A 22,113-nucleotide genomic window follows, 5' to 3' on the forward strand; every position below is an offset into this window, starting at 1 on the left:
AAAAAAATCCCTTCTTCCTTATTTATTTATTTGATTTATACCCCGCTCTCCCCAGCACAGCTGAGCTCAGGGTGTGGCTTCCCACCAAATAAGTGCAATGCACAATACATATCAACATTAAAACATATAACTACGAACTTTAAAACATAAACCTATCATAAAAAACACAGATGGCTCCTCAACTCCACAGTTAGTCCCTATAAATAATTGTCCTCAACAGGGAGGTTGGCCTAAAGATGACAGTCAGAAAGGTCAATAGCCAACAAGAGGCCTACAGGCCCATGGACAGAAAGGACAACGGGGGACGGAAAGGACTAAAGCAAAGGAAAGAGAAGGAAGGAAAACGAAGGAGAGGGAAAGATGGGTCAGGAGGCCAGCTAATCCACATAACCGTCACCTGGTGGAACATCTCCAATTTACATGCCCTGCGGAACTGAGCGAACCCTGGACTTCCTTGGTGGTCTCCCATCCAAGTATGAATTAGGGCCAACCCTGCTGAGCTTAAAAGATCCGGCTAGCCTGGGCCATCCAGGTCAGGGCATTTGTTATTTACCACAGGCTATTTTCAAGTCTGAGGTAAGAAAATTTACAAGAGCCCCATGGCGCAGAGTGGTAAGCTGCAGTACTGCAGTCCAAGCTCTGCTCACGACCTGAGTTCGATCTCGATGGAAGTCGGTTTCAGGTAGCCGGCTCGAGGTCAACTCAGCCTTCCATCCTTCCGAGGTCGGTGAAATGAGTACCCAGCTTGCTGGGGGTAAAGGGAGGATGACTGGGGAAGGCACTGGCAAACCACCCCGCAAACAAAGTCTGCCTTGGAAACGTCGGGATGTGACGTCACCCCATGGGTCAGGAATGACCCGGTGCTTGCACAGGGGACCTTTACCTTACCTAAGAAAATTTGGGGCTTGCTGAGAAAATATTATTTTCTAGATACACTTAAAAACAGCACCAGCTTATTCAGGATGTGGGGGATTCCAATTTCAGCGCTTTATCTTCTGAAATTAAGGCCTCCAAAGCAGTTCTGTTTCTCTTAAACTGACCTCGTACCTATTCTATAAATTTAACTGAAGAGTATATGGCGTGATTTTATATTTCATAGATTTTTAAAAAAATTACCAAATGTCATCATTTGTGCACTTTTACATTATTTTACTATTTTAATTATTTTCCTTCAATTTACCTGAATAAACATGGTACAAATTAATACAGCTCATTCTCTGTGTGCAACAATGACTAGGATAAAAATTGCATTTTCCCCCCAGGGTTTTAATCCTGGAATCAAAAATAGGTCCCAGAACTCTGCTCGATAAAGCCCTTAAGCAATTCCAGATCAGAAACCATAACCTGAATAGTGGGATGAAGGTCGAGAAAATCAAAAAGTTAAGGAAAGCAATTTTGTACCTCACAGAACATAGTATTTTCGCAGCAATATTCCGAGTTGCAAGTGTGTGTGTTACAGATTATGTGGACATTTATCAGCTGAATTTAAAGTAGGTATTTGCCGGTTTGTACATGTCTAAGAAAACAATCATTTCTCACTGGAGGGAACATAGCTGTTACTTGACCAAGGTCTTGCGGGGGGGGCATATCTTGTAAGATTTCCACTTGCTACCCTAGATCTGTCATCACTGTGCATATGGGAGCAGGATGAAGCTATTACATTTCTAATAACTCACAGCAAAGCTTTGCTCAGATGTAGTGAATCGCCCATCGAGGCATTATATTCCAATGAAAGCTACCTTCCTTCAGTGAAGAAGAGTTGGTTTTCACACGCCGATTTTCTCTACCTTGTAAGGAAGAATCAAACTGGCTTACAATCACCTTCCCTTCCCCTCCCCACAACTGACACCCTGTGAGGTAGGTGTGGTTGAGAGAGCTCTAAGAGAGCTGTGAGTAGCCCAAGGTCACCTAGCTGGCTTCATGTGGAGGAGTGGGGAAATCAACCTGGTTCACCAGATTACCGTCCGCCACTCGTGGAGGAGTGGGGAATCAAACCCAGTTCTCCAGATTAGAGTCCACTGTTCTTTCTTTTATGTATATTTTTTATTTTCCAAACAACATAAGACAACACATACGACATACCACACACGTTCTCTATTGACAACTTCAGCAGCATCCTGCCTGCGTTCCACAGCACCTATTATAATAGACATGCTCCTCTGATACTGGAGAGAATAGGTCTGCATCATGACTAGGGTCCATTTTGACTATTAGCCGTGAATACCCCTCCTCCATGAACATGTCCACTCCCCTCTTAAAGCCTTCCAAGTTGGCAGCCATCACCACATCTTGGGGCAGGGAGTTCCACCATTTAATTATGCTTCTTTTTGCTTCTTTCAGTGCAACTTCTTTCACAGAACTGTGTTCCAAGATACCTGCCATCACTAAATGTTGTATAGCTCTTCTTGTTCAGGTGACCAGATCTAAAATGCTATCCCTTAAAATGACCACTGTAGGATAGTGAAGCAATTTCAATATACCCTCTCATGGAGGATCTCATGACGTGGGTCAGTTTTTAGGGGTTGAGGTCCTTGTCAATTTTAGTACAAGAAGCCCCTGTAAAATTCTATTTATGAATTCGGTCGACATTTAAAATACAACATGCTTAAGACGGAGGCCTGGTTATAAAATGAGAAATGATTTCCAGCATCATCTTTGATTTCACGTAACTTATGCTTTAGTTAATTTCTGGGGATTAATGCTTCTTTCCAAACAGAGAAATACTGGAAAAAAGTAAAATATGCATCTAGTCAGTGCTACCTGGGACTTGAAATTGAATGAATGGAAATTCTTTCTGTTTGAAAGGGCAATAATCAGGGATGAGTCATTCTCCAAGGAAGGAATTGGGTTTTGTTTTGTTGAGCTATACTGGATGTTAATGGTTATGTTTTTAGCATCTTAGTGACTGTTGTGCTGATTTGGGACATACCTGTAAATAAAAAGATGTTTTTCTTGATTTCCTGCTAGGCGTTTCAGCTGCAGAAAGCCCGTTGGAAATAGAAGGAATGACCGGTTGCGTGCCGTATTATGGTGTATCAGATTTGAAAGAAATTCTGAGTGCGGTGATAAACAACAGCGCGAAGGACGTTTATGAATGTAGGCCTCTCAAGGTGGTGAATTATTTGGAGGTAAGAAAAGGCAATATGGGTCACAGCTAGCGTTGCCGTCCTCCAGCTGGGGTCTGGAGATCTCCCAGAATGACAACTGATCTCCAGACGACAGGGATCAGTTCCCCTGGAGAAAATGGCTCCTTCGGATGGTGCGGTCCATGGCATTATACCCTCTTGAGGCCCCTCCCCTCCCAAATCCTGATCTCCCTGCAGGAATTTCCCAGCCTGGCTTTAGCAACCCTCGTCTCAGTAGTTTTGCAAGCTGTTTTGTTAATACACTGCTTTTAAACCAGCGTCTCCAAAGATCTCTCTGTTGCTCTCGGAAAGCAAACATTGAGTTACTCCAGTCTAAGGAGTAACTCCAGTCTAAGGAGAGTTACTCCAGTCTAAGCCCAATCATTTCATTGTGTTTAGACTGGTGTAACTCTAATTAGGATTGCACTGTAAATTCAATCTGCAGAACTTCTGTTAATATCTGCTTTCAGTTTGCAGTTAAATGGGACACCTTAGTTAAGTCATTTTATAATTCTGTAGTCCTTCAGAACTTCCGCTGAAGAAGCGAGCTGTGACTCACGAAAGCTCATACCCTGCCAGAAATGTTGTTAGTCTTTAAAGTGGTGTAGTGGTTAAGAGCTGTGGTTTGGAGCGGTGAACTCTGATCTGGAGAACCGGGTTTGATTCCCCACTCTTCCACACGAGCAGCGGACGCTAATCTGGTGGACTGGATTTGTTTCCCCACTCCTCCACATGAAGCCAGCTGGGTGACCTTGGGCAAGTCACAGCTCTGTTAGAGCTCTTTCAGTCTCACCTACCTCGCAGGGTGTCTGTTGTGGGGAAGGGAAGGGAAGGTGATTGTAAGCCAGTTTGAGTCTCCCTTAAGTGGTAGAGAAAGTCGGCATATAAAAACCAACTCCTCTTCCTCCTCTTCTTGCCTCAAGAGTCATGCCTGGCTGTTAATTTTATTTTCTTTGATAGGGAGAAGCTGTACGGCTGTCACGACAACTGCCGTTATATTTATCAAAAGAAGATGTACAGGATACTATTCACAGGATGAGGAAGCAACTTGGAAACCAGCAGAAAAGCTGTGTCCACGGACGCCCGTTTATTCATTATTTAACAGATATTCCTCCAAAATAATGACCTCTAAACAGATATTTTGTTTGAAATCACATTCTCCACTTTATACCTGTGTTCTGCCGTTCTGCATTGTTTCTGAAGGAAAAGTTTGTTGCCTTATTAGTTAAGCACCGAATGTGGTTGACGTATTTTGTAAAGGTTCACTGTCGTCCTAACAAAATGTAATGTTAAACGATCCATGTTTCTTTTCAACAAGAAGAACTCAGAAAAATCTCAGGTGCATTGTTAATTTTTTAAAAAATTCTGCATCGGGACTACAGTTTTCTTCACTGCACAAGCAAAATCATCTCAGGGAAAAAAGAAAGAAAGGATAAACAGCCAAAGAGCATAATGTTCAGAAGCAAGAGCTGAGAAGAAACTGATATATATATATATATGTATTTACCTCAAACGAATGTACAAAAAGGGGGATACATGCAAATACAGTTTTGTATTTTTCTTGTATGTTTGGTAACTGTGAGTGATGTTGTCATCACATAGAGGAGGGCAGGGAGCTGTTCCGGTTGGCAGCAGAGGTTAGGACTTGCAATAATGGGTTTAAATTGCGGGAGGAGAAGTACCGGCTGGATATTAGGGGGGGAAATGTACATTAAGAGTTGTTCAACAGTGGACTCGGCCACCTAGGGAGGTGGTGAGCTCCCCGCTCACTGGCAGTCTTCAAGCAGAGGCTGGACAAGCATTTGTCAGGGATGCTCTAGGCTTATCCTGCATTGAGCAGGGGGTTGGACTAGATGGCCTGTATGGTCCCTTCCAACTCTATGATTCTATGAATTATGAGTTTTCCATGCTCACATTCAGCAAGGGAGTGGAGTGCACGCAAACATTTTCCACAGGTAGGTTCTTTCATGAAGTGGGTACGGTGTGGCCAACCTTTGTGCCACATGCACACTCATTTATTCATTTATAACCCGCCTTTTCCCCATTGAAGACAGTTTACAACATTGGTCTCCTTTCCTCCCTTTTATCCTCACAACAACCCTGTGCGGTAGTTTAAGCTGAAGGTGTGTGACCAGCCCAAGGGCACCCAGCAAGCTTCCATGGCTGAGTGGGGACTTGAACTTGAATGTAAGCAGGCTAAAGAGGGTAGGGCATATTTCTCTAGGGTTGCCAACCTCCAGGTACTAGCTGGAGATCTGCTATTATAACATCTCCAGCCAATAAAGATCAGTTCACCTGGAGAAAATGGCCACCTCAGCAATTGGACTCTATGGCATTGAAATACTTTCCCAAACCCCTGCCCTCCTCAGGCTCTGCCCCAAAAACCTCCCGCTGGTGGTGAAAAGGGACCTGGCAACCCTATATTTCTCCCATTCTTAATTCATGGTTAATGGGTATAGTATTGCAGCCACTCTGACTGGTGAAGGATTGTCCCTTGCATATTTTTTTAATGTAATTGCTTTTTTTCTTCTTAATCAGGCTCTCCAAAGTGGCACACAATTAAAAACATTAAAAATATATAAAATAATGCAATAATGCAATAAAACTCCCCTGTTCTGTTGTAGAAACTTAAGCTGGGGTTACTTTTTTATCATAATCAGGGAATTGAAGTGAACCAGTGGAATAATTATGTGTAGCCTGGGGAAATGGGGGGGGGGCTTCTGCACACCCTTAGCTTCTGCACAGGAAAGTCCTGCTTCACTGACCTTGAGTTTTCCGAGAAACTGAGCAAACATGTAGCCAATGGTCACCTAATAGATTCTATTTAAGGTTGCCAACTCCTAGGCCGTTTATGCTTGGTAATTAGCAGCGCGCTCCAGGCTGAAGTGCCTTGCGTATTTTTTTTTATTTCTTCATGCTGAACCATCATTCCAGATGTCACGGCGAAGCCAGTGCATTCCTGCTTCACATTTCTTAAGAGCCCCTTTAACACGACCTTTTGTATTTGCTCCGCCCCCGTATCGAAGCATTCGCTGAAGGAAGCATGCAGATTCCCAGCCTCGGCTTAGCTATGCAAACGACTATTGCTAATGGCTATTCAAACGAAGGAGCAGGCGAGTGGGGGGGTGGAATTCGTTTGACTTTCTCCTTTTGCATCAGGACCGTAAATAGTCATTTTAAAGGTCGGATTTTAAAAATCAGCATTGAGCGAGGAGCAGAATCGACCCTGCATAAATGGTCCTAGGGTTGCCAGCTGTGGGTTGGAAAATACCTGGATATTTGAGGGTAGAGCCTGAGGAGGGTGGGGTTTGGGGGGAGGGATTTCAGTGGGATATAATGCCATAGAGTCCACCTTCCAAAGTGGCCATTTTCTCCAGGGGAACTGATCAGGTGTAATAGCAGATCTCCAGCCACCACCTGGCGTTTGGGAACCCTATTATGAGAGCAATCCTAAGCAGGTCTACTCAAAATCCTAAGCAGGTCTATTCAGGGGAGCTTACTCCCAGGAAAGTGTTCTTAGGCTTGCATTGTAAGTCTGCAAGTGTCTGCTGAGCATGTGGAGCTAAATCTACTGGAAGATAAAGCAAACAAAACTGGATAACAGGTAGAGTTGCCAACCTCGAGGTGGTAAATAAAAAAATAGGGCACCTCCGTGCCTATACCACAAGGTTTGGAAATTGGGAGATTGGGTACAAAAAAGCACTTAGAGAGGATACAAAGTAGCAATGGTATAATAAGTGACAATGATGAAAAAGACAAGGACAGGTGTACAACATGAAATCTTATCCACTACGTTGCTAAATATATACAAAAATACAAGGTAAGTGTACAGCAATTTCTTTGGTGCAAAGTAGGAGGCAAACGTCCTCTTCTGGATTGCAATAATAATAATAATACCCAGTCTCTTTAGAATATCCAACGGCAGGTATAAATCCAAAAAATGGGGTGGCTGGAGATCTCCCGCAATTACAACTGATCTCCAGGCGACAAAGATCAGTTCCCCTGGAGAAAGTGGCCGCTTTGGTAATTGGACTATATGGCATTGAAGGCCCTCCCCTCTCTAAACCCCACCCTCCTCAGACCCACCTTCAAAATCTCCAGGTATTTCCCAGCCTGGAGCTGGCGACCCTAATTATCAGATGAAAAGTAGGGTTGCCGACTCTGGGTTAGGGGATTCCTGAATGTTTCTGGTGCTTGGGGAGGGCAGAGTTTGGGGAGAGCTCAGTGGGAATGTGATGCCATAGAGTGCACCCTCTTGAGTAGCCACTTTCTCCAGAGGAACTGATCTCTGCCATCTGGAGATCAACCGAAATTCCAGGAGAACTCCAGGTTCCACCCGGAGGTTGGCAACCATAGACATAAGCCAATGTGGCTGGCTTTTCTCACTAGCAGCAGTAAAGAACAAGAGTCCAGCAGCACCTTAAAGTAGGGTTGAGGTTGAGAAATACCTGGAGATTTTGGGGGGTGGAGCCTGAGGAGGGCGGGGTTTGGGGAGGGGAGGGACTTCAGTGGGATATAGTGCCATCGATTCCACCTTCCAAAGCAGCTATTTTCTCCAGGGGAACTGATCTCTGTCACCTGGAGATCAGTTGTAATACTCATTTCTGGATATAATTTTTTTTTTTACAAGATCTTACTCCTGATCTTACTCCTCTGTGCGTAAAGTTGAAGTCGCTGAAAAAATAACAGCAAGTACAGCCAGACATTCTCATCATCACCGCAAGCAGTATCATTTATTGACTGCTGTGAATTATTCCATCCTGTTTTCTTTAATTATTTCTGACCCTTGGTCAAATTTGCTAATTGTTGAGCTAATATTTAATTCAAAACAAAGCACTGCAGAATTTCGCTTTTTTTAAACTTACATTCTTAGTGCTCTGGGTAATGGATTTAGAATTACCTTCGCGTTTCAAAATGGAGATATTAAATATTGTATCGCGTGTTGTTGAGAACACATGGTTGCAAATGATATGGAAGGCCTATTTTAAATAAATATACAATTTCAAGCTTGATTATCACATGTAGTTTAACTAAGAACGAGATATATTACGGCTCTGAATTCGATACTCTGTTACTTGATAATTATCATGGTTTTCTGCAGTGAATTTGATATACAACAGTTGGCAGAGAGGGGCTGCCCTGTTGTGTGACTAAAGATTTTATGGAACACATCTGACCTAATTCGTTCAGCATGTGCCTAGGATAAGAACCGAATCTTGAATTAAATTTAAAGGAAATGCATTTCATATATGTTACGTACATAAAGGTGCTACAAATGAACTGCTTAGAGTATCGAAAATGGCATTTGGACTATAATTTCAAAACATATTGAAGAGGAAGATGAGTTTTGCTCCTGTTTTTAAAAATCTCAAGCGAGCAGTTTACACCTGTTGGTTTGTTAGGTTTTGAACAGCTGTTTCTTTTATTATCAATAAACAGATGCAGAAGCTAAAGGAATGTTTTAAGGCAATAAAATAATCCAACCTTTCATTACAAAATATTTTCATAATTAAAACTTTAGCTGGAACGCAGCTGTAATTTACAGTTATCGGATTCAGGTCCGTTTTTCAAGTTTGTTTTTAAATCTGTGCACCTTGAAGCCTAAACATTTGGCTAATGCTATGTGGGCTGAAGCCAGTGTGGTGTGGTGGTTTGGAGCGGTGGACTCTTATCTGGAGAACTGGGTTCGATTCCCCACTCCTCCACATGAGCGGCCGACTCTAATCTGGAGAACCAGGTTGGTTTCCCCACTCCTCCACATGAAGCCTGCTGGGGAGGGTTGCCAACCTCCAGGTAGTAGCTGGAGATCTGCTATTACAAGTGATCTCCAGCCAATAGAGAGCAGTTCACCTGGAGAAAATGGCTGCTTGGCAATTGGACTCTATGGCACTGAAGTCCCTCCCCTCCCCAAACCCTGCCCTCCACCCCAAAAACCTCCCACCAGTGGTGAAGAGGGACCTGGCAACCTTACTGCTGAGTGACCTTGGGCTGGTCATGGTTCTTTCCGAACTCTCTCAGCCCCACCTACCTCACAAGGTGTCTGTTGTGGGGAGAGGAAGGGAAGGAGATTGTAAACCAGTTTGATCCTCCTTAAAAGGTAGAGAAAAACGGCATATAATAACCAACTTTTCTTCTTCCTCCTCTAGGATCCACTGGAATACCGAGCAAAAAAGTAAAAGGATTCCCTTTCTACTATCCAGCTCAGGAAGTGGCTGTGTGCAGACAATGGTTGCCACTTTCAGGTTAGGAAGTACCAAGAGATTTTGGGAGTGGAGCCTGAGAAGGGCAGGGTTTGGGGAGAGGAGGTACTTCCGTGGAGTATAATTCCATAGAGTCCACCTATGGAATAGGTGCAGCCTATTTCTGCAGGTGAACTGATCTTTGTCACCTGGAGATCAATTGTCTCCCTAGGAGATCTCCAGCCACCACTTAGAGTCATAGAATCATAGAGTTAGAAGGGACCACCAGGGTCATCTAGTCCAGCCCCCTGCACAATGCAGGAAATCCACAACTACCTACCACTTGGAGATTGGCAAACCCAAGTGCAGACCATAACTTTTAAATTATGCTACTTATGCTTCCTGGAGTAGAGAACAAGCACCTTGAATCAGAGAGCTCAGTGAAGAATTTACACATAATTTGACAACCACTTGAGATTATAAATCCTGTGCTTTCTATCTAATATTTATAGAGATTAATGCATGTGTGTGTGCATGTAAGTGTAAAGATCATCCTTGCTGGTTCATACATTCGGTAGCTCGCCTGCACAGAGACTTTCCCTGCATACCCTCTTGAGATGTCAAAGACGAAGAAGAAGAAGAGTTGGTTTTTATATGCCGACTTTCTCTACCACTTAAGGAAGAATCAAAAGTGCTTACAATCACCTTCCCTTCCTCTCCCCACAACAGACACCCTGTGAGATAAGTGGGGCTGAGAGAGTGTGACTAGCCCAAGGCCACCCAGCTGGCTTCATGTGGAGGAGTGGGGAAACGAATCCAGTTCACCAGATTAGTGTCCGCCACTCATGTGGAGGAGCGGGGAATCAAACGCGGTTCTCCAGGTCAGACTCCACCGCTCCAAACCACCGGTCTTAACCATTACACCATGCTGGATCTTCTATTGTTACTCTAGCATGGTGTAGTGGTTAAGAGCGGTGGTTTGGAGTAGTGGAGTCTGATCTGGAGAACCGGGTTTGATTCCCCACTCCTCCACATGAGCGGCGGAGGCTAATCTGGTGAACCAGGTTGGTTTCCCCACTCATCCACATAAGGCCAGCTGGGTGACCTTGGGCTAGTCACAGCTCTCTTAGAGCTCTCTCAGCTCTACCTACCTCACAGGGTATCTGTTGTGGGGAGGGGAAGGCAAGGGGATTGTAAGCCGGTTTGATTCTCCCTTAAGTGGCAGAGAAAGTCGGCATATGAAAACCAAATCTTCTTCTTCTCCTCCTCCTCCTCCTTCTCCTTCTCCTTCTCCTTCTCCTTCTCCTCCTTCTCCTCCTCCTCCTTCTCCTCCTCCTCCTCCTCCTCCTCTTATTTTGCACTGGAAGTGGAGTTCCCATAGAAGAAGGAAGGGATATAATAGAGACTGTTGTTAAAATAATGAATAATATTTTCAAAGAGGAATGCCTTTAGGCTGTAATGCATTCTATTTTATGGCCACGCATACGTCGAGCATCGCACTTCGAGGTCATGCTATGAACGGAAGTAGACCTTTTTAGCGTTGGCTCAAGAACCTGGCTGTACTTACATACTTATGACTTACATACAAAATGTATTTATTTATTCCTTCATTTTCAGCCTGGACCAGAAGCAGGGTGTTGTTAATTGAATGTCATGCAACTGTGGAACATTATTAAGTCATCACTCAGAACAGAACAGAAATGTACAATGGTTGAGTGTTACAACTTACGTAGGAGATTAATTTTCTGGAAACAGAGAGGTCAATGAACGTGGCAGGTGCATTGTTAAAACACTGTACTCCGGCCCGGATCAGTTTGTTAATTCACGCATACAGGAATTTCAGCTTTAATTCATTCACTATGTTTTCTGAGTCATCTGTCTCCCATGAGCTAACAAGTTCTGTGTGTGAGAGAGAGAAAATCTCATTAAGTTTTATAAACAAAAGAGACGTACTGAATAATATGTTGTCTCAACACATTTGGAATTCCTCTAAGATTCCCCCCCCCCTAAAAAAAAGTTTAACCCCCCCCCCAATTAAAGAGTGTATAAAGACTTATCTTGTAAAGTAGTGAACACAAAAGATTTTCTAGGAACCCTATTGGCCTTTAAAAAAAACTTTCTGTGCTGTAGTTAGGGTTGCCAACATCCAGGTGGTGGCTGGAGATCTCCTGCTATTACAACTTTTAGGTTTCTCTGGAGGTAGTTGTGAATTTCCTGCATTGTGCAGGGGGTTGGACTAGATGACCCTGGTGGTCCCTTCCAACTCTATGATTCTATGATTCTATCCTATGATTCTATATAAATTAACTTATAAATTTAATTCAGCTCATAAGGAGGCCAAAAGATATTCTGATTTTTTTAAAGCTAGGTACACTGAACCATTTGCAAATGCAAAAGGTTTCTAGAACAGCAGATACTGCAGAAACCAGCAGTACTCTACGGCCTTCTGCGCAGGTGCTATTTCAGAGTGACTAGTACAGATTATCAGATGATCGTCTTCATCCATGTGATCGAAAGACCCAAAGGTCAACATGGTTTTAATTTACCGTATGCTTTAAAAAAATTCATTATGTTAAACTGACTGGTTAGAACGACTTCTTTATGTCTCACAGGTGCCTTTAAGTCAGTGAATAAGCCATCAGATCATCTGGCCTCGCCCTCCTGTTAGCATTCTGATACACCGCAGCGTGTCGCAAAGAAGAGATCTTGCATTTTTAAATCTTCTGGCAAAATTACACGGTGTGTTACACCAGTTTTGCTGAAGAAGCACAATATCAGCAACGAAACAGTTGCAGATAACGAAACAGAACCTTTGCACCCGAAGACCTATGAATAATATGATGTGATAGAAGTATGTAGCCAATGAAAACTATAGCTTTCTTTCGGGGGGGGGGGGAGATATTTGTTTCATTTTTAAACCAACAGAAAACAAATTCAAGGCACGGTCTATTTATGCTCGTTCCATTCAAGTGCCTTCAAATGGCGTTTTATTAATATTAAAAGACAATTCTGAACTGCTGGTTTCTTACATTTCTAGTAAGCTGCTCTAGGATTACTTTATTTAGCTGCAACACCATGCACAAATGCTGATTCTAAATATATCCGCTGAACTCTCTGTGACTTCTGCCTACATAAATAGGACATAACAAGCTATTAAATCTTCCTTACAACAAACTGTCCTATGCCAAAATAGATGCTCTGGATTTTTAGAGCTGCGATTGAAAGATCTGGTAACCAAAAAGCAACATCATCAAATCGTGTGCTCCTTAAATCTGTTTTATAAATTTGCCTTTCAGGAATACAGGCTTAGTACCTCGTTCCAACAGAGAGACAAGTGTTCGCTCGAAACCCCATTGATTACAACGGGTTAAGTATATTTAACGCCGTGGGATAGAGGCCATGATGCATTCTGCTTTCCATTTGAAAAGTGAAAAAAGTCACATGGGCTATTTAAAATGCCACTAGTGTACATGATGGCCCTGATCCAGAGCTCCTCTTGCGTTAGCAACCAGTCACACATCTGCTATTGCATGTGAGGAAATCTCCCAGCCTCCCTCCCTTCCACTGCAAACAGATGATCTCTGCTATGGACTTTAACACCTTTCACCTAACGAGAAGGGTTGCCAGCTCCAGGTTGGGAAATACCTGGATATTTTGGGGGTGGAGTCTGAGGAGGGCGGGGTTTGGAGAGGGGAGGGACTTCAATGCCATAGAGCCCAATTTAGGGTTGCCAACCTCAAGGTACTAGCTGGAGATCTCCTGCTATTACAACTTATCTCCAGCCAATAGAGATCAGTTCACCTGGAGAACATGGCCGCTTTGGCAATTGAACTCTATGGCATTGAAGTCCCTCCACAAACCCTGCCCTCCTCAGGCTCCACCCCCAAAATCTCCTGCCGGTGGCAAAGAGGGACCTGGCAACCCTAGTGACTAGCCCAAGGTCACCCAGCTGGCTTCATGTGGAGGAGTGGGGAAACAAATCCAGTTCACCAGCTTAGCCTCCACTGCTCATGTGGAGGAGTGGGGAGTCAAACTCGGTTCTCCAGATCAGAGTCCACCGCTCCAAACCACCGCTCTTAACCACTACACCAAGCTGGCTCCCCAAAGGTGTCACAGTATCACAGCCCCCCCATTGTCTCTAACAAACCTCCATTGATAATTAATGTAACGTATTCAAGTTCCTGCTCTGCAAGTCTCACTCTATGCTAATGGTCCAGGAAATAGCATTTCAGAACGGCTAAACTAACATCGTGATATTGCTCAACGACGGTAGTAAGATTTTGCTGACTTGAAGCCTATTCCGCCACCTGCAACTGTTCGTCAAGGAGCCTGGTTGGAGAACACGACTAGTAACCGAAAACTTTGGAATGTGTGACCAGCTAAAAGCCAGCTGTGCCTTCCTCCAGGTGTTAAGATACATGACTTTCTTTTTTTTTTTTGCTCACTTCGAGGCAGAATGAGCTTTTTAACCCTTGTGTTAATCTTCGTCCCCCCCTTTTAAAAGTGTGAAATGGCAGCTGAATAGCCAACGGCTGTTAAATCTGGTGTTATATTTTATGGCCCACACCGACCAAGTGACATTTAGGTCACATCCGGCTCTTGTAACAAATGAGTTCGAAACCCCTGCTGTAGACAGCTTTACCGTACAGATCCGATGGGCATTATGATTTTGGGGCATCTTCTGGGCATAGAGTAGGGTCACTGGGGGTTTCCTGCATTGTGCAGGGGTTGGAATAGATGACCATGGTGGTCCCTTCCAACTCTATGATACTATGACTGAATGTTCTCTGTGGTTGGCGTCTACCGTGCCCGCCTCTTATTCCAGGCTTCTGAAAGGTTGAAAAGCCATATGCAAAATTAAGTGCATAATGCAAGACCAACGATCCCTTGCTAGGATATCAGAAAACAGGGAGTTCAAACCTAAGGAAGCAATTTCACATCTGTGGCTGTCCTTTCTTGATAGCACCACTGAGCCACAGCATGACCACAAATGGTCAGTGAGCCGACATTCCAGTGGGTACTGAAGGGGCACAGATGTGAGAGGGATGAGTCGGGTTAGGGAGAGAAGAAGTAGAAGAAGAGTTGGCTTTTATATGCCGACTTTCTCTACCTTTTAAGGAGAATCAAACTGGCTTACAATCACCTTCCCCTCCCCACAACAGACCCCTTGTGAAATAGGTGGGGCTGAGAGAGTTCGGAGAGAACTGTGACTAGCCCAAGGTCACCCAGCTGGCTTCATATGTAGGAGTGGGGAATCAAACCCGGTTCTCCAGATTAGAGTCTGCCGCTCTTAACCACTATACCATGCTGGCAATTGTACCTACAGTCAGGGAAGGAGAGGAAATGCTTCCTTGCTTTCTGAGTGGTATTGGTTACTACTAAGGTTGTTATCTCTATATATCTAAGGGTTTGGGGGTTTTCCTTTTTTTTTGCCATAAGGCACAGTCTAGGAGAAAGGAGCTATGAATAGGATCTGTGTTCCTCCATTTAGAGGCACAGATCATATTCATGTTGCAGCTACCTGATCCGCAGAAATTCCAGTACCTTACGTTTATTACAGAGCAGCATCTCACAGAACAGCAAATGCATAGAGGCATTAGCTAGCAGTAAACCAAGAACTCAAACTATTGTTTAATTGGTTGCTAATCCCACGGACTCACAGCGCCGCTCAGATCTTTGTAGACCTTTGCACTCTTTATGTGGAGATATATACGACAGAAGCCGAAGACCTTGTCCCGATGACAGATAGTTGGATGGAAAACCTCTAAGGAATAATCTAAATGGTGTAGGGAAGTTGTGAGGCATAGCTCACCCTTCCATTTAATTCCTGCATAAGCCAAAGCTAAGCATTATATTTTCGGGCTTCTGTAGAATGAGACGTAAAACCGAGGTCCTGACCACGGGTAGCTGTTAAAATTCCAATGGGACGCATCACAGAAGGATAAAATGTTAATCTTAATATCCTGGCCAAACTCCAAAAGGGATAATTGCATTCTTCCTACCTCAATTCTCCCTGCAATTTCAATTAGTTATGGTATTCTTCTTCACTTCCTTTCCTACGATGGGATGCACCCTGGACTATGAAGCAGTTGTTCCATTTCATTCCAGAAGTAGCTGTATTTCAGTAACCGATTAAGTGATCACTGTGTATCATCTGTAAGGGCTGTTGGATGGAGTGGAACATAAGACAATGGTTGTTTATGCAGGGGTACTTTCACTCACATTCACTCCCTGTCTGTCTCAGTTGTTCCTTGGAGTTATGTGTGAGTTTTCCCTCCATTAGGGATGACCTCGCTGCCAGCCCTCACAAATCCCGGGACTTCCTGTCCCTCTATTAACCTGATTCTTCCCTTTCCCTGAGCTCAGCCCGCTTGAAATCCCCATGTATATGGCAAACTGTGGGACACAGAAGCTTGGTTTCTCTCACAGCAAGCAGACAGCCAGTTACAAAGCAGCATGTCAAGGGGTGGGGATTCAAATGCTTACTGCTTCCTTGGAGCTCTTTCTGAGCAGAAGAAAAGCTTTTAAAAATGAGGCTGTCCTTCAGTGTTACTCCTCTGAAGATGCCGGCCACAGCTGCTGGCGAAACGTCAGGAAAGAAAATTCCAAGACCACGGTTACACAGCCCGGATAACCTACAAGAACCAAAGGCTTCAGTTTCTTCCCCTGTTCCTTTCAAATAGCTCTGTTTTTTGTTTTATTCTTAAAATGCTTTTTTTATGCGGCAATTGGGATTGGAGGGGAATTGTCTCTCACTACAGCCAATTACAAAGCAGCATTTCAAGGGGCGGGGATTCAAATACTTCCTGATTTGAGCTTGGAAACTGCTGGTGCATAGATTCCCAACAGGAAAGTGTGGGTCCAGCGAGCAACGAACGTCAAGTAAAACTCCCAGGCATAAACAACCAATGATGCAGATATTGATTCTTTAATTTTCTCGGAACATCTCAGGTAAGTCATGATGGAGCTCAAAATTAGCAGAAACAGATACAGGAGTAGAGTGGGTCTCAGTGGGAATGAGAGATTCTATTCTTATCATAAACATTAGAAAAGCTATGCTGGATCAGTCCATCAAGTCCAGCAGTCTGTTCACAAAGGAGCCAACCAGGTGCCTTTAGGAAGCCCACGAAGAAGATGTCTGCAGCAGCATCGTCCTACCTGTCTTCCCCAGCACCTAATATAATAGGCATGCTCCTCTGAAAGACAAAAGAGTTAGGTACTCTTGTCTATTAAATTTATTTGGATCAAGGAAAATGTGACACGCATGGGGGGGGGGTCCCATCAAGGCAACCCCGTAGGTTTTTAAAGGCAAGAGACGTTCAGAGGTGGTTTGCCATTGCCTGCCTCCGCATCACACCTCTGGTATTCTTTGGAGGTCTCCCATCCAAACACTTGCCAGGGTCAAGGCTGAGAGTGTGTGACTGGCCCAAGGTCACCCAGCAAGCTCCCATGGCTCAAGTGGGGATTCGAACCTGGTTTTCCCAAATGCTAGTCCAACACTTTAACCCCTACACCACACTGGCTCTTCTGGAAACATATTCAGAAAACCCGAATGAAGTTTTGACACCTTACTGATAGGTAAATTTTCAGCTATTGGCCCACGCATTGTGGTAAAGTCACCTTTCCTTTAAAATTACTCAAATCACCAACAGTAATTTTTCCTTGTAAAATTGCTACCGGATCAGCTTTCCCACCGTTTCAAATGGTAAATGCTGATCGTACATATTTTAACGTCTGGCTGTTGGAGAGATGCGACGTTTACCTCAGGATTCTTTGGTAACATTTCCTGTTTACTGAAAATCTTTCCAAGAATCCCTCCTTTTTAAAAGCAACTTTTTGCCAATTTGATTTTATGGTTACGGATGTGGAATTTATGACAGTGCTCTCAAATACCTCATCTTATGCCATCATTTAAGCTCCGAGGCTTATTCCAAAACTAACAGTTGGATCAGGAGTTCGTCAGCTGCTGAGCGAGCCATGAACATATCTCACAATTTAAAGCACCTCAGCCTATAACTAGTTGCTCTTTTAAAATGTATATTTAGAATCATGTCACTGTAATTAATGAGCCCCGTGGCACAGAGTGGTAAGCTGCAGTATTGCAGCCCAAGGTCTGCTCACGACCTGAGTTCGATCCCGACGGGAGTTGGTTTCAGGTAGCTGGCTCAAGGTCGACTCAGCCTCCCATCCTTCCGAGGTCGGTAAAATGAGCACCCAGCTTGCTGGGGGTAAAGGGAAGACGACTGGGGAAGGCAACGGCCAACCACCCCGTAAACAAAGTCTGCCTAGGAAACGTTGGGATGTAACGTCACCCCATGGGTCAGGAATGACCCGGTGCTTGCACAGGGGACCTTTACCTTTACCTATATGTGTTTAACGTGTTAAATAAGCTACCGCCAATCTTACATGAATCAACCGTGCCATTTACTGATCCCGCGCTTTCGGTCTTAGGAGTTTACTAAGATTACCAGAGATGTGCCGACTAGTAAACATCAGGATGTGATGTCACCCTACTTCTGGTGAGCGTGGAAGTGACGTTGATGTGTTGCCGGCAACAGAGGCCTAGGCCTCAGTTTGCTGCTGGTAAGTCCCCCCGCTTGCTGGCTGAATGACGCCGGAGGAAGGACCCCCAAAATGGGGAACTCCCTGCCCCAGTGTGGATAAAAAAGTGGCCCTTTTTATTTCATGTATGAATTTGTTGGCTCGCCTTATTCTGTGTCTGCCGTCAAAAGGGCAATTCAATTGCATAACTGCTGGGCTGCACAGGCTGCTTTGTGTTGTATATTCTCGCAGACAACGAAATTTGCAATGGTCGGAGAGGGAAACGAAATCACATCGAAAACTTGGGCCTAAAACGCACGGCCACTTACCGCTGTTTCTGCCTAGGCTCCTCCCTGTTTATTCCCAGTTTCACCCAGGAGCAAATCCTCGCAAACGAACGGCACTTGATTTGCTGCTGGCTGAGCGATGTGTCAACCCAAAACGAACCCGGATTTTTTCTCGAGGAGCCAAAACGTTATCCTTGGCTTGTTCAACTTACCCGGAAGCGGGGCGTGGACACCAGAGGCTGTGGTTAGTCAGTGAGAGTGAATCGACCAATCACCAGGGGGAGGGGGCGTTGCTGGACGACTAGGAAGTTCGCTGCTCCCGCGTTTTCTGTCTGCACGGATGGAGCAGCGCACAGTTTCGCCATGGGTCATGCGTACAGATACTCCCCCGGCCCGGGTTCATTTAATCCTGGCTGGAACGGGGAGGAGCCTGGGCAGAAACCGCGGTAAGTGGCCGTGCATTTTAGGCCTTGGAAGCCTGAGGGAAGTTTTAGCTCAAACTTCCTACCACTTGGTGTTTCATATTGATGTTTCAAAATACAGTATTCCTCTGGCAATTGAGTGGCAGAAGAATTGCGGAAGTTCTGATAAATTATACTAATGTAAGATTTTAATTTTATACATTCCCCATCAAACCAGGAGAGTTTAGGTTTATGGTTTACACAATTAGCATTTGACCCGCTAACGTCCTGGTGTAATGAATGGGTTACGAATGAGATTAGACAGTCATAGAAATAGATTATTTCCCGAGGCTTAGATGAGTTTATTAATGCGTTTTTAAGATCAATACTATGTTTAGATCCAAGTAATTTAGAGATTCTCTGATTTAAATCAGGAGAGCGAACAATCCTAGGGATAGGGTCTAGCCCTCCTTCTAGAGGGAGATTATGTGCCCCACCAAACCCAAGATTAAGTAACAAAAGTAAATGATCACTAAGGGTTAGAATACCTATATCAAAGTTAATAATATTTGGCCAGAAAGAGGGGGAAATTAAGATGTAGTGTGTTTCATATTCACAGGCTAGAATCATGTCTAGCAATGGCCCAACTAAAGGAGCCTATTGGAAAGAATTTTGTACACAACTTGCTGGAAGACTATCCCGTGAACTGAAACCGTTCAGCCTTATCTCACAGTATCATCTTTGAGCAAACTGCATTCTGCTGAAATGTTTTCGTACGCATACATCTCATGGATGCCAAACATTATGAGAAGATTGACCCCTCTATGTCTCCCTACTAAGGAATGTTCCAAACTGCTGTCAAAATTGGAAGTATTAATAGCCTCACAATTAAACGATATATATTACATTTAACTGGTGAGCAAAATGGCAAACCACACTGTAACTTTGAGCAGTACATCGCTGTTAATAATGTAGCCATGGAGTCCCCAGAAAGTAACAGAAAATCGTTAATGAGACACAAATAATCAACATCCACACTCAAAACTCTTAGAATCAGTGCGCTTGTTATTTTTAACTACACAAAAACTGTCCATGATCTAAAATACACCAATAGATAGGGTTGCCAGGTCCCCCCTGACAATTGGCAGGAGCATTCTGGGGCTGGGGTGATGCAACCCAGAAGTGACGTGGTCACTCTAGCAATCTCCTCTGAAAACTCAATGGAAATCATAGAGTGTTGGGAGGAGAGTGCTAGTGTATCCTGGTCACTTCCCAGTTTACCCGGAAGTGACAATAGCTCCCCCTCTTCGGCTGGCCCTCTTCTGCCCGCTGACCAGGTGAGGGTCAGTGGGCAGCCCAGTCGATTGGCGGGCATTTGACCACCAATACCAGGCAACTGGCAAGCCTAGCCATAGACCACAATCAAATATATGATTGTGTAATATTTCTTTCATCTCCTTTTCTCTGAATTCAGCACAGCTATTAGTGTTCTAGGAGCCCCGAGGTCCAGAGAGGTAAGCTGCAGTACTGCAGTCCAAGCTCTGCTCACGACCTGAGTTCGATCCCAACAGAAGTCAGTTTCAGGTAGCCGACTCAAGGTTGACTCAGCCTTCCATCCTTCCGAGGTGGGTAAAATGAGTACCCACCTTGCTGGGGGTAAGGGGAAGATGACTGGGGAAGGCACTGGCAAACCACCCCGCAAACAAAGTCTGCCTAGTAAACATCAAGATGTGATGTCACCCCATGGGTCAGGAATGACCCGGTGCTTGCACAGGGGACCTTTACCGTTATTAGTGTTCTATGTAGACATACATTCACATGGCAGGAGATCCATACCATACCATTTAATATGGGGGGGACCCACATATTGCTATTTTAATTAAAATAATTTATTACTTTAATTATAGTGAATAATATAGTTTAGTAGGGTCTGTACAGACATTAGTGTAATAGACATTTATTGCTGGGCGAGAAGCAGATGCCTAGCCATCCATGTTGCGTTTGACAAAAAAAAAAGAGAGAGAGCATGTTTTTAAAATCAAATTCTTAGGAGAAGAGAATGCATTTTGGTGAGTATGAATAACTGATTGTAAATGCATAGTCCAATTTTGCTGTTTGTACAACATTTCTATTTGAAGATGGTGGTGAAAAATGCCATCACATTGCAGCTGACTTATGGTGACTTCATAGGGCTTTCAAGGCAAAAGACAAACAGGAGTGGTTTGCCATTGCCTGTACCTGTGTAGCAACCCTGGACTTCCTTGGTGGTCTCCCATCCAAGTACAAACCAGGGCTGACCCTGCTTAGCTTCCAAGAGCTGATGAGATCGAGCTAGCCTGGGCCATCCAGGTCAGGGCTATTTGAAGATAAGGATGCTTTATTAACAGAGAAATATGTCCCATCCCCCTTAGTTAGGCCTGTATGCCACAGCTAGAGCAGCGTAGGGCTGTCGATTCGGTTCATCCTGAACCAAAAAACAGCCGAATTTTCCCCGATTCGGCGGTTTCCAGTTCGGATGGAACCAAACTCAAAAAAAGGCGGGAAAAGGACGCGCCAAATTCAGCGAGTTTGGGCGAACGCCGAATAAATTCGGCAGGTTCAGCATTCCCCAAACCTGCCTTTTCCCGCCTTTAAAGACCGCCCTGCCCGGTTTCCTGGAAACTGGGCGGGGCGGTCTTTAAAGTGCTCTGCGCTGCCTGCCCGCCTTTATTCGGCCGAATTGATTTGGGAATTCGGCTGAATTCCCCGGATCCGAATCGGGGGAGTTCGGACTTCGGCATTTCCCGAATCAAAACGGGCCGAACTTTGCCAAATACGAATTTTCCTGAATTTTTTTTTCAACAGCCTTAAGAGCAGGTGGTGTGAGGACGGTCAGAACCAAGCAGAAATGGGGTAGAGAGACTGGCAGAATCTAAAGCATACCGTCTATTCATGCCCCCGTATATGCAATGTAAGAGAATACTGGTATTTTAAAAGCACTTCTAAACATTTTTTTAAAACCTTGTCCTAATTAATATTTAAACAATACCTATACATCACTTCTTCCTAGCTCTTCCTTTTGAGATGTCAACATTTAAGTGTTTACATTTAAAAAACAAAAAAACCAATTAACCAGCTATATCCCTAAAATAGTAATCTTTATAGGCCATTTATGCACGGGAGGTTTTGCCTTGGATTTGCTGCTCTCTAGATGCACATTTCCCCCATCCGAATTCTCAAAACTCTGCACTGGGGCTTCTTGTCGAGTTTTGAGAATTTGGATGGGGGAAATGTGCATCTAGAGGCAAATCCAAGGCAAAACCTCCCGTGCATAAATGGCCTATGATTTCTCCATTCAACTGTGGCTCAGTTTGTAGAGCATCTGCTTGGCATGGAGAAGGTCCCAGGTTCAATCCCTGGCATCTCCATTTAAAGGGACTAGACAAGTAGGTGATGTGAAAGACCTCTACCTGAGACCCTGGAGAGCCGCTGCAGGTCTGAGTAGACAATACTGACTTTGATGGGCCAAGGGTCTGATTCAGTAGAAGGCAGCTTCATGTGTTCATTATTGGCGTATCGCAAGACACATGGAGACGCATTA

This window comes from Euleptes europaea, chromosome 15 (assembly GCF_029931775.1).
Source record: "Euleptes europaea isolate rEulEur1 chromosome 15, rEulEur1.hap1, whole genome shotgun sequence".
NCBI lineage: Eukaryota > Metazoa > Chordata > Lepidosauria > Squamata > Sphaerodactylidae > Euleptes > Euleptes europaea.